Source organism: Oratosquilla oratoria, chromosome 5 (assembly GCF_046742065.1).
Source record: "Oratosquilla oratoria isolate Oo_2021 chromosome 5, ASM4674206v1, whole genome shotgun sequence".
NCBI lineage: Eukaryota > Metazoa > Arthropoda > Malacostraca > Stomatopoda > Squillidae > Oratosquilla > Oratosquilla oratoria.
The window spans coordinates 20,012,103-20,024,602 of record NC_134781.1 but is presented as its reverse complement, the minus strand read 5'-3'; the positions used below and the strand labels follow the sequence as shown (position 1 = coordinate 20,024,602).

The following is a 12,500-nucleotide window of genomic DNA, read 5'->3' as shown; positions in this document are numbered from 1 at the left end:
GTGTGATTCACCATGGTCTTGGATCACGTGTTGGACTCGTGTGTGTGTGTGTGTGTGTGTGTGTGTGTGTGTGTGTGTGTGTGTGTGTGTGTGTGTGTGTGTGTGTGTGTGTGTGTTTGTGTGTGTGTGTTTGTGTGTGTGTTTGTGTGTGTGTGTGTGTGTGTGTGTGTGTGTGTGTGTGTTTGTGTGTGTGTGTGATTCACCATGGTTCTGGATCACGTGTTAGACTCGTGTGTGTGTGTGTGTGTGTGTGTGTGTGTGTGTGTGTGTGTGTGTGTGTGTGTGTGTGTGTGTGTGTGTGTGTCTCTCTCTCTCTCTCTCTCTCTCTCTCTCTCTCTCTCTCTCTCTCTCTCTCTCTCTCTCTCTCTCTCTCTCTCTCTCTCTCTCTCTCTCTCTCTCTCTCTCTCTCTCTCTCCCTCTGTCATTCATGTTGGTTAATGCCTTGGTGTAGTCTACCCGTTGAGGTCCGTTCTTTTAAAAGTAGTGGGGTGAAGGTGTTTCATTGTGATTTAATGAGTGAAAGGTGACAGGCGTGTGTGCGTCTGCGTGTGCGTATGTTCACCTAATTGTAGCATACCGGAAAGGAGCAACGCTCGTTAGGTCCCGTCTCTTAATCTCTAACTTTCTAACACACCTTAGTGTACATGTACTTGTTCATTTATTCATTCATTCATTCATTTGTGTTTGCTCTTTTTTATACATACATTCTCGTCTAGCTATTTATTATTCTGGACCTGACCTCGTTATGGGCTGTAGGATTTCCTTATGGGATGCTCTTGACATTATTAGCCATTGTTTGCCTTTTGCGTACTTTGTGTGTATGTGTGTGCGTACGCATGAGTGTGTGTGTATTTGTGCACATGTGTATGTGTGTACCCATGAGTGTATGTGTTTATGGATGTTTGTATGTGTATGTTCATATGCATGTGTGTGTTTGTATAAGTTCATATGTGTATGTGCTTGTGTATGTTCATAGGCATGCGTTTGTGTATGTTCATGTGCATGTATAGGTGTGTATGTGTGTATGCATTTGTGTGGATAGCAGCAGAAGGTTACTATGGACTGCATTTGACCAGCGCTTCTATCTTGTAGAACAATCTCACGCCGTGAAACAGAATTGGGGGAATGGGGTGGGGGGGAATACTGATGATGGTGGGCGGTCTTAGAGGGTAAGCAACTGTTGCGTCACAATGACCGGAGGAGGAGGGGGAGGTGGGGGGGGCGATCATCGCCTCCCGGAGAGATCTGGGCGCGGCGCGGCAATCGGAAGCCGCTGTCCGGAGGGTCTTGTTGATTCTGCGCGTGGAGCTCTTGCCAGGTTTTGCGAAAGAAAAACAGTGACGTTTATTGGGATTCTTTCTTGTAGTGTGAGTTTGGGTATACCTCTCTCTCTTTATCGCTCTCTCTTTCTCTCTCTCTATTCTCTTTCTCTCATTTTCTTTCTATCTTTCTCTCTCTTAGTGTGTGTGTGTGTGTGTGTGTGTGTGTGTGTGTGTGTGTATTGCAATACTATATGGTGCGTTGATTTCTTTCTTGACACTGGTTCGAACCCAACTGTAAGCGTTCGGAACACACAGGGCAAAGGGGACTGCTTTGGCCGCAGCTACTCAGCGCCTCCTGGCGTAAGTGATTATCTCTTCAAGCAACATAGACACTATTTACTTATATTTCTTGTCTACAAAAGAGTCCCGAACTTGACTTTGGGTGTCAAACAAAAATATCAGGTTGCAAGCCGCGTTATCTGATGTATTTATTATATATATTCGTACTTCTCGCTAGGTCTAACTTGAGTTTGAGACTATTGATGTTAGTGTTGTTTGTCACTTATCAGACGTAGAATAAAATGTAACGTGACATCATAGTGTAAGAGATTTTTGATAAAGGTTTGAGAAACAAAAAAGAGATTTCGTGGGATACGAGCATCGCAGAAGTTCGGTCACCACGATCGCCAAGCCTGAGAGATTGCGCCATCACAGACGTGCCCTTGTCTAAATCGTGTTAATGAAAACGCGTTGAAAATTACCGTAGAATGATCGAGGGGGCTGGACGGATGGGCGGGCTCGCTCGCTCGCTCGCCGGCAGCCGCGGCCACGGGGGACCTCGTCGGAGACTTCTCTTCCCAGCGGGACGCCTCGCCGAGAGGGAGTTTCCGGGAGTGTCTGGGGAAGGAGAAGACTTCCCAGGTTGGACCTCAAACATTCCGTCGTGCTTCCTGTGGAGTTCGAAGGTTTAAGATTAGTTTAGATAAACACCTAAGCAAGATGCTGTAATGCCTGCCATTTATTTTGTATTGTTTGTTTGTTTGTTATCATTTGTCTTTATTATTTCCTTAATTATTATTTATTATTATACTGTATATCCGTCCATTTATTATTATTTACTATTTATTTGTTTATTATTTAACTTTACCTATTTATTTATTTACTTATTTTATTTATTATTAGTTATATTATCATATTTTTATTTATATATTTATCATCTTTTTTTAAGATGATTCAGGGTAGTATAATTGTTGCGAAAGTTTTCGAGTCTTAATTGTCACTATATGTATTTTCTATTACTATGTTCACAAGTGTATGGACAACACGTATCCTAAGGGCTAAAGGTTGGTAGATATCTGGGAACCAGTCTCTTTTGTCGAATATTTACAAATTACACAACAGAATTATTTTCGGCTTGGCGTTGGATTTGATCCTTCACTCCGCCTCACATAATTCCACTGTCACGCTCCTCCACGTGATTCTTTATGTCTGCAGTGACAGTATATGACATAATAACTATGTTTTTATACAACAACTGATGTATTGAAGAATTTTAGGAATCCTCGAAAACGCGATTTTTTTTTTTACCTCGTGCGTGATTCTTAGTGTCGGGACAAAACAAGGGGACCATGAATGGCATGATAACAAATATTCTCTTTCTTCAGAACACGGTGGATGGAATACACAGGGCAAGCTCGCTTAAGCTGTACATGTACTGTACCAAAAGGCCATTTCCCCCTTACAAGAGGGGTGGCCAGCTAAGGTAAGTACTCACCCATATCACGCTCATTTGTTGTCCCTTCTCTCTCTTAACTCTCTAGGGATGAAAGATCATCCCTGCCTTCCGCCCACTGCCAGGGGCAGAAGCAATGCAGCAAGACACAGCACCTCCATAGAAGGGGCTGACGGCCGATGATGGGTAACCCCCACCAATTCATTGCATGGTAACCTTCCCCGCTCATACACTCGATCTCACGATATACTAAGCTTAAACGCGAGAACGTATAATGTTATCATTGTGTTCTTAGTCACACGATCATGATGTTCTTCCTCTTGCTGAACATGGACGAAGAACATGTTATCCCTGGGAACAAGAGAAGACTTAATCCTGTTTTGGATGTATCACTGAACCTCACAGACAAAGAGGACAGCCCCGTTGCCCGCCCCCATTAAAACTCCCTCAGGCTCCCTCCAGCCCCTCACCAGCCCCTTCCCCGCCCCCTTTCCCTCCCCTTACCCGCCCCGTCCTTCCCCCGCCCCCTGACCCGGGTGACAGTAGTGGGTGACAGCTTTAACCCTCTGTCATATCCCCTATTCCCCCTCTTTCCCATACAGACCCCCCCCCCACTCACACCCCAGCAGGCACCCCCTCCTTCATTTAACCCCCCCCGTCTCTCTCCCCAAGCCTGGCGTGGTGACAGGGGGCGGGGTGGGGAGTGGGGGTGGGGGTAGGCATAGGAGGGGAAGGGGAGGGGGGTGGATGGTTACGGGTGTGGATGGGAGAATGTTAGGGTTTTGTGTGACTCCTTTAAGGGGAAGGGGATTATGGGAAGGAGGAGAGAAAAAGAAGGGAGGAGAAGGAAGAGAAAGTAAAATTATATGAAAAGGGGGTACAAAGAATGACGATGACAATATATAGACCCGAATGTCCTAAGAAATTGTAAAAAAAAAAAAAAAAAAAAAAAAAAAAAAATAAGGCTTCTGAGAAGGAATTTATGAAGGACGAAAGAAAGGAAGAGGATGGGCGAAGGTAAAGTAGGGTGAAAGGTCGAAGGAGATGTTTATGTAAAAAGACAACTAGGGTAAAGAAAAAGAGTTTAAGATAAAGAGAATTATATTCTAAGAGAGAAGAGGACTTGGGAACGAAGAAGGAAGGCGCCAGCTGTGACTGATTGTGTCCTGGCGCGTCATTCGTACACATTAGGCCTCAAAGGTAGTAATCACTGTTGATAGGCCTTCTCTGTGTGTGTGTGTGTGCTTGTGCGCCTGTGTGTTTGTGTGTGCTTGTGTGTATGCGTGTGCACATGTACGCACGTACACATTCGCAAATATACACAAACTCGCAAACATATACAAACACGCACACACACACACACGCACACACACACACACACACACACACACACACACACACACACACACACACACACACACACACACACACATACACATACATGCACACACACACACACATGCACACACAAAATATGAAGCTCCTCTACACCACATATAAATATATTAGATCTTTTAATTTGTGCACCGTTTGACACAGGAATTGTGGGTACACTTAGATATTTTCATTTTCCAACTGAAAATACAGTAAATGATAGTTATCGGTTGGAAATAGAGTCTTTGTCTTGCCTTTTCATCAGACGCTTGATAGGTTTTCCTGTCAGCCCACGTGTTTTTTTTTTACTACAAAGGCGGAGCATGCCGACAGAAGACCTCTTGGTCCATAACTAGGTCGTATGCGAAAAAAAATCATAGTAATAGTAAATGAATAAATAAAAAGTAAATAACAAATAAAACAAATAAATGCATAGGTATAGTTAAGTAATAAATAGGTAAATAGAAAATAATAATAAATTGACAGATAACTAATAATATATGAGAATCAAACAGACAAATGATAACAAAACAAAAACAAATAATATAAAATAAATGATAATCATTACAGCATCTTGCCTAGGTGTTTATCTAAATGATTCTTAAAGCTTCGAACTGAACTACATTGCACTGCCTCTGCAGGAAGTTTATTCCATTCATGAACCACTCCATGTGTTTGTTTACTCTCCATTCGCCACTTGTTTTATGTCTTCCCTCCAGTGCTTGCCTCCTATCTTCCCCTCCACCTCCTCCTAAGTCTTCCAATTGGTCTTCTTTCTATTGATATATATCTCAAACCAAACTGGAACACCCTCCCAACCTCCATACTTTGCACGTGTCTGTACCATCTCTGTTTATCAGAGTTCTCGTCTAATGCCAGACTTTGTTATTCTGTTCTTTCTCGTCACTCATGATTCCCCCAAAGCCTCCATTTCTGATTTTTGTATCTTTGGCTGTTCTGGTTTCCAGTGACCAAATCCTCTGGTCTAGAAACATTATCAATTGGGGAATGGCTGTGCATATTATTATCATCCTGGTGAATGCTTATAATGACTGGTGAATGTTTATATGACTGGTGAATATTTATATGACTGGTGAATGTTTATAATGATTGGTGAATATTTATAATAACTGGTGAATGTTTATGGTATGTCAACGAGTATAACAATCAATAGTTGTTAAACTAGTTCATTGTGCTGTTTGACTCTGTTTCTTACAATACACTTTTCTGAACTGCAATCACAATTGTACAAAATGTGTAAAAGAAAAATGTATTGTACGTAGATAAGGAATCGGGCTATGTGGAAAGCTGGAATCGATGTTTTTTTCTTAAGCTGAGATCAGCCGAGGTGAGGGTTCCCGCCTATCGGGTCATCTCGGTTCCATCAGGAGCTTTCACCAAAAATCAGGTTGAATTCTTATCTCTTAATACGGGTTCCTTCTCCTTCTCTTTCTTCTCCTCCTTTTCCTCCTCACCCTTCTCTCTCCCTCTCTTCTTCTTGCTCCCGCTCCTGATTCTTTTCCTCGTCCTCTTCCTTGTCCGCTTTCTCACCCTCTTCCTCCTCCTCCTCCTCTTTATCGTCCTTTTCCTCCTCATCTCCCCCTCCTCCTCCTTTCTCATTGTCCCCTTTCCCATCCTCCCCTTCGTCTTCCCCCTTGTCTTCCCCTTCGTCTTCCTCTTCGGCTTCCCCTTCTTCCTCTTCCTCGTCCTCGTCCTCGTCCTCCTCATCTTTGCCCCCTTCTTCATCTTATTCGTCTTCCTTGTCGTCCTCTAGTCCAACTCGTCCAATAGTCCTCCATTTCATCCTCCTCGTTCTCCTCGTCGTCCTCTTCCTGCTCTTCTTCGTCTTCCTCTTCGTCCTCGTTGGCCTCTTCGTCTTCTTCTTCGTCCTCCTCGTTCTCCTCCTCCTCCTCTTCTTGACAACTTGGGGAGTTCCCTGTGACAGTGGGCGTTCTCGTGTTCGTCTTTGATTGCCCACGATCGGTCGCATATGTCGCCTGTCATCACGTGACCCGTAGTCTCTCTCTTCTTTATCTTCTTCTTTCGTTCTCAGCTCATCTTTATCTCTACGTAACTTTACTTCTTCGTACGATATTTCATACTTCTTACTCCCCCTTCCTTTTGTTTTTGTTTTTTTTAACCTCCCTCAAATTTCTGTTTTGTTCCTTTTATTACAAAGGAGGAGCATGCCGACAGGAGACCTTTTGGTCCATAGCTACGTCGGGTGCAGGAGAAAAAAAAAATATAATGAATGAATAAGTGGCAGGCATTACAGCATTTTTTTTTTTAATTTTCCCTCATGATCTTCAGGTTCCCATTGTTTAGTGTATTTTCTTTTTCAATTCTCTCTACCTTTCAACTCGTCTATCATCATCTTAACCAGAGACTGTCGAGCCACGTTATGTCCCCGAAGAGGGCTTTTGGGCAGTAAGCGGCGATGGGCGGATCCCTTAATCTTAGCTGCTGATGCCTGGGCCCCCGGACAAGAGCGTGGGGGCCCCAGGAAATGGAAGGGGCGGCTCCTGGAATGACGGAGCTCCTGAACTGAGGCGACACTCGGCAGTCAGAGCCGTCCTCGGAGAGGGCCCCACCCCCCCTGACGATGACCTCACCGATCTCGAGACGACGAAGGAAGGAGGAATAATAGACGTGAGATGCTAACCTAACCCAGTGGTTCCCAAACTATGGGTCGCGACCCAAAGTTGGGTCGCGAGATCGATTTTGATGAGTCGCAGGGACACGGGAAATTCTCACGTTTTCAGAGTATTTCAAATACTTGACTAATTAGATTTAGTTTTCTGAAGGAAATGCATTGCCATGGATTCTGTTAATTTAGTTTTGTTAAAGAAAAGCTGTACACATTATTTTCCAGAGTAAAGGGTGTATATATATCACTGTCCATTTCGTTTCTCTTTACTTTATTCTGGGTCGCGAAGGATTGAAATGTTCCAGATAGGTTTATCCCCCAAGGTTCCAGGTGCTGGAACTTGAGGAGGTCGTCGAGGAGGTCGTGTTAAACTTCGAATTCGTTTTAAGAACATAAAAACGTAAGAGTGAAGGAGACTGCAAGAGATCATGAGGCCTACACTAGGCAGTTCCATGTCCATTACCGCCATGTTCAGGGGTTCATGCGGGATGTTTCAGTTTCGTTATTGGTGTTTCTTTGGTCAAGATGGAATGGTGTGCGAACACACCTACAAGAGTTTCTGTCAACTCCTGAGGAGTCTTCGGAAGAATTGCGTTACTTTGTGAAGCTCGTGATTGAGGACCATGTTACCCTCTACCTTGAGCTCAGGTCTTTACCCACGAAAACTCACAAAAGTTCCGCACAACAGAATAAAATCATCTGGTGTCCTTCAGAAAGGACTAAATGTTCCCGTGATGAAATTGAATTCCTTTTTAAACATAATTTAATTCACGAAAACCATATAGAAAGGACAGTGTTGTTATCTTCGACAAGGTGGTTATGTATTCGGACGTGTTCGTTCGTTCGTTTGTTAGCAACTTCAAACACAGTTATGGACCGATTTTGATGAAAAGGTTTGGAGCCGACAAGAGGTTCTCCGCTTCGCTGACAGGAGACGCCCTTTGATGAGTTTATTATGTCAAGAACCTGCCAGAGCGTGACCAGACTTTGCGGTAGATTCACTTCCTGCTGAAAGTGTTGGCGATGGTGGAAGTGATGTTGGAAGTGGTGGTCATGGAGGTGGTGGTAGAGGTGATGGTGATGAGGGTGGTGATGGAGGTGATGGTGGTGAAAGTGGTGATGGTGGTTCTGGAGGTGGCTGTGGTGGAGGGGTGATTGTGATAGTGGTGGTGGTGGTAGAGGTGGTAGGGATGGTGTTGGTGATTGTGGTTGCAGTGGTGGCGGTTGTGGTGGTGATGGTTATGTTGGTTGTGGTGGTGGTTGTGTTGGCTGTGGTGGTGGTGGTTGTGTTGGTTGTGGTGGTTTTGGTTTTTGTGGTTATGATGATGGTTGTGGTTGTAGTGGTGGTGGTTTTTGTGGTTATAATGATAGTTGTTATGGTTGTGGTGGTTGTTGGTTGTGGTGGTGGTGTGATTATGGTGGAGGTAGTTGTGGTGGTGGAGATGGTGGTGCTGGTGGTTGTGGTAGAGGTGGTGGTGTTGGTGACTGTGTGGTAGTGGTTATTGGGGTATTGATAGTGGTTGTAGTTGTGGTATTGATAGTGGTTGTAGTTGTGGTGGTGACTGGGTCGAGAGAGGGCTTCCCTGGATATAGTAAATGGAGTTTCTTGTAACCCGACCTGTATGGTTATATAATGGAATACTGTGGATGACCAAATCACGTGACTTGTTGGTCCATAACGAGGCTGGGTGAAATTAGGGAAGGACCTGGTTATCTATAATGACGCCCTCTACAGCCTTTATCCTGGCTAAAATCAGACTCTGAACAGTATGCGTGTGTGTGTGTGTGTGTGCGTGAATGCGCGGGTGTGTGCGCGCATGCATGCATGACATAATTGTGCGGAAGTTTTTATGTTCAAGTACAGTGCGCTCCTTCAAGGGGATCCATCATTACTATAGCATATTCTATTTTTGTGGTTCCTCAGGACCTCAAAAATATTTTGCAAACCCTTTCCACTAATCATTTTCTTTTTTTTTTTTTGTTTTTTTTTTTTTGTTTTTTTTTTTACTTTGTCATTTTTTTTCTCAAACTTTTACCTCTCCGACCTCGAGAACCCAGCCCATTTCTCACCAATTATCTCCTCGTTATCTCCACCAAGACGACGGGGCTCTATCACCCTGTTTGCTCTCATAAAGTCTCTTATCATGGGGTTGTTCGCTTTTATGCTCTCAAATTACAACGTCCCTAATTTTCAAACTACCTCGGCTTGTGTCATAAATCTAATCAAATAACTTCCTTCAAGGATTTCAATAAATGAAACGGAGTTGGCTCCCTCGGCTTTTTGACTTCTGGTCGGAGCGTCGACCCTCGAAAGTATAGATTATAGGGGACATAGTTTTTGTCAGCCATCTTGTTATTTGCTGTGGGAAATGTCTCCCCAGTATTACAAAGGGATTACAAAAGGATTACAAAGGAATAGCATGCCGGCAGGAGACCTTTTGGTCCATAACTAGGTTGGTTGCGAAAGAAATAATTATGATAAGTAAATAGATAAAAAATTATATTATAAAAGAATAAAGTTTAATAAACAAATGGGTAAATGGTAAATAACAATACATTGACAGATAAATAATAATAAATGATAATTACATAATAATATACAGACAACAAACAAATAATATAAAGTCGTGACTATTGCGTGCTTGTATATGTAGTTTTAAAAATACAATGAGTTTTCTTGTATCAATTGGTAAATGTTTTTTGTTTTAGTAAATTCTATATATTGAATGAATAATCCACATACTGTAAATCTACTGAATTAATAGATTTGGCAATCACGTGTGTGCGTTCGCGCGCGCTCAGGGTTTCGTACGTGTCTGTATGCGTTCATGCGTGTGTACGTTTACGCGCGAGTCTATGTACATTCAAATGTGTACACAAGTGTGTTCTGGATGTACGTATTTATAAAATGGGCATTGGTCAGTGTGTTCTGCATGTACGTATACATGCATGATTTATAAAATGCGGTCAGGGAATTGGTACCGGCCTTCCTTAAGGTACGTTTGCCTCGGTGCGATGATTATCCTTCCACCACAGCCAATGGCGGGTGACGCGCATTCTACTAACTGGCATCACAATTTGGGTAAGCGCGTTGGTTGTAGGTTTGGTTGAAATGATCAGCCTGGTTCTTTGCAGCTCGAAGCAAGACAGCCCCATCATTCAAAAGCAAAGAATTAATCATTTAGGCAATCGTTTGACGATCATCGTTGAGCCATGAACGATCATCGTGGAACGATAGTCGCACGGAGGAAAACGTAGCTTTAGTCGTAAGGACTATTATTTCTTTTACAAACTGTGGATCTTTATCTATTTATTCAATGTTGTTTATTATTTAATGCTACTTATTATTGAAGGTTATTTATTATATATGGTTATTTATTATTTAATTTACTATTTATTATTTATGGTTATTTAGATAAAAAATTACATTGAAATGTATACGCAGCACGCACCTAAGAACACATACATACGCAAACATATGTACCCACATATGCGTATCCAAATACGCATACACACTCGTATATACGCACACACGCACACTCACAGTGTCAAAAGCTCGGGACGACGCAGAACAAATATCAGACATCGCTCAGGGCTCGACACTGCAAACCATTACTGTTCTCCTTGAGCAAGAGGATGGTTTATGCATGCGTGTGTTCGTGCAATTGTGTATGTGTGTGTGGCTGTATTTGTATGTGTGCTTTGTGCATGTATGTATTATGTGTGTGTGCGTGAGTGTGTCTGTGTCTGTCTGTGTGTATTCGTGAATGTGTGCTTTGTGCATGTATGTATTTGTGTGTGTGTGTGTGTGTGTCTGTCTGTGTCTGTATGTGTTCGAGCATGTGTGCTGCTTTGTGTATGTATGCATTGTGTGTGTGTGTGTGTGTGTATGTGTTCGAGCGTGTGTGCTGCTTTGTATATGTATGCATTGTGTGTGTGTGTGTGTGTGTGTGTGTGTGCGCGTGTATCCATCTGTATGTGTGTGTTCGTGTATGTGGGCTTTGTATATATATAATATATATATATATATAATGTGTGTGTGTGTGTGTGTGTGTGTATTTGTGTGTGTTTGCGTGTGTGTCTGTCCGCCTGTCTACCTCTGTCTGAATGCGTTCGGGCGCGCGCTCGCGTAAAATGTAAGATTACACGAAAATCAATTTGAATGATGATTTGAAGTTCGCGTCCATCGTAAGGCAGATGAGGATTCATGATCATCATCGTCATCATTAATCAAGAGTGGAATTAGTTGTGAAACATTTTACGGGAAGAAAAAGAGGAATTCGTACTCATCTGAGGTAAAAATGTGCTACGTTCATTCGCACAGATGTGACTTAATTGAAACTTGTAATTAGAACCAGAGCCTCGTTCTTCTGACTCTCTTGGAAAAGGAATCTTTATTGATGGAAATTATATATAGCATTTTATTTATTTCATTTTATTTATTTTATTTTGTTTTATTTTATTTATCATTGTTATATTTTTTCGCATCCGACCTAGTTATGGACCAAAAGGTCTCCTGTCGGCATACCCCGCCTTTGTAATCCTTTGTAATAAAGTCGCCTGGCCGTAGCAAGGTTAAATCTACAAGTGGATAGTGATTAAAAGTTAAATAAGAAATAAGACAAAATTTATATTAATTTTTTGATATTTATTAATTCAGCATAATTATTATTTGTCATTGTCTTTAATATTATTGTTATCATCACTATTGTTGTTGTAATTTATGATTGCCAGAAAATCACCAGCGCTTCTATGTTTACAGAAAATATCACGCATGTATGCATTCTGTGGGTAACGAAATCCATGCAATATAGCAGGCACAGGCACACCTGAGCTAAATTGAATAATTTCATTTAATTATATTTTGTTTATCAATACGTTTATTTACATTTATTTGCTTGCTTGTTAAACTATTCATCCTGTTCATTATTTTATCTATTTATTTTATATTATTTTATTTTATTTTTCATTTATTTATGTTTTATTTATTCATTTTTTATTTATTTATTTTTTATTTATTTATCTATTTATTTTTTATTTTATTTTATTTTATTCTTTTACAAAGTAGTGATGTTCAGTGTTAATGGCTAATTGCAGGACCGTCCTGTCTCCTTGGGACAGAATACAGAGTTTGTACCTCACCATGGCTGCTTAGTCAGCCCAGAATGATCGATGATATTACAAAGGATTACAAAGGCGGAGCATGCCGACAGGAGACCTTTTGATCCATATCTAGGTCGGATGCGAAAAAAAAATCATATTAATAATAAAATAATAAATAAAAACTATGATAATGTAAATAACAAATAAAATACATAAATAAATGCATAGGTATAGTTAAATAATAAACAAACAGGTAAATAGTAAATAATAGTAAATTGACATATAACTAATAATAAATGAAAATCAGACAGACAAATGATAACAAAACAAAAACAAATAATATAAGATAAATCATAATCATTACAGCATCTTACTTAGGTAT

General features: G+C 41.4%; 1 long non-coding RNA gene across 1 annotated transcript in view; it reads left to right on the top strand.

Annotated features, from left to right (window-relative positions):
- Positions 1–12,500, top strand: part of LOC143025209 (uncharacterized) — an 868,162-nt gene that overhangs the window by 495,055 nt on the left and 360,607 nt on the right. Inside the window, exon 3 of the long non-coding RNA XR_012966369.1 lies at positions 2,927–3,024. This is a non-coding gene — a long non-coding RNA (uncharacterized LOC143025209). The remainder of the gene's footprint in view (positions 1–2,926; positions 3,025–12,500) is intronic.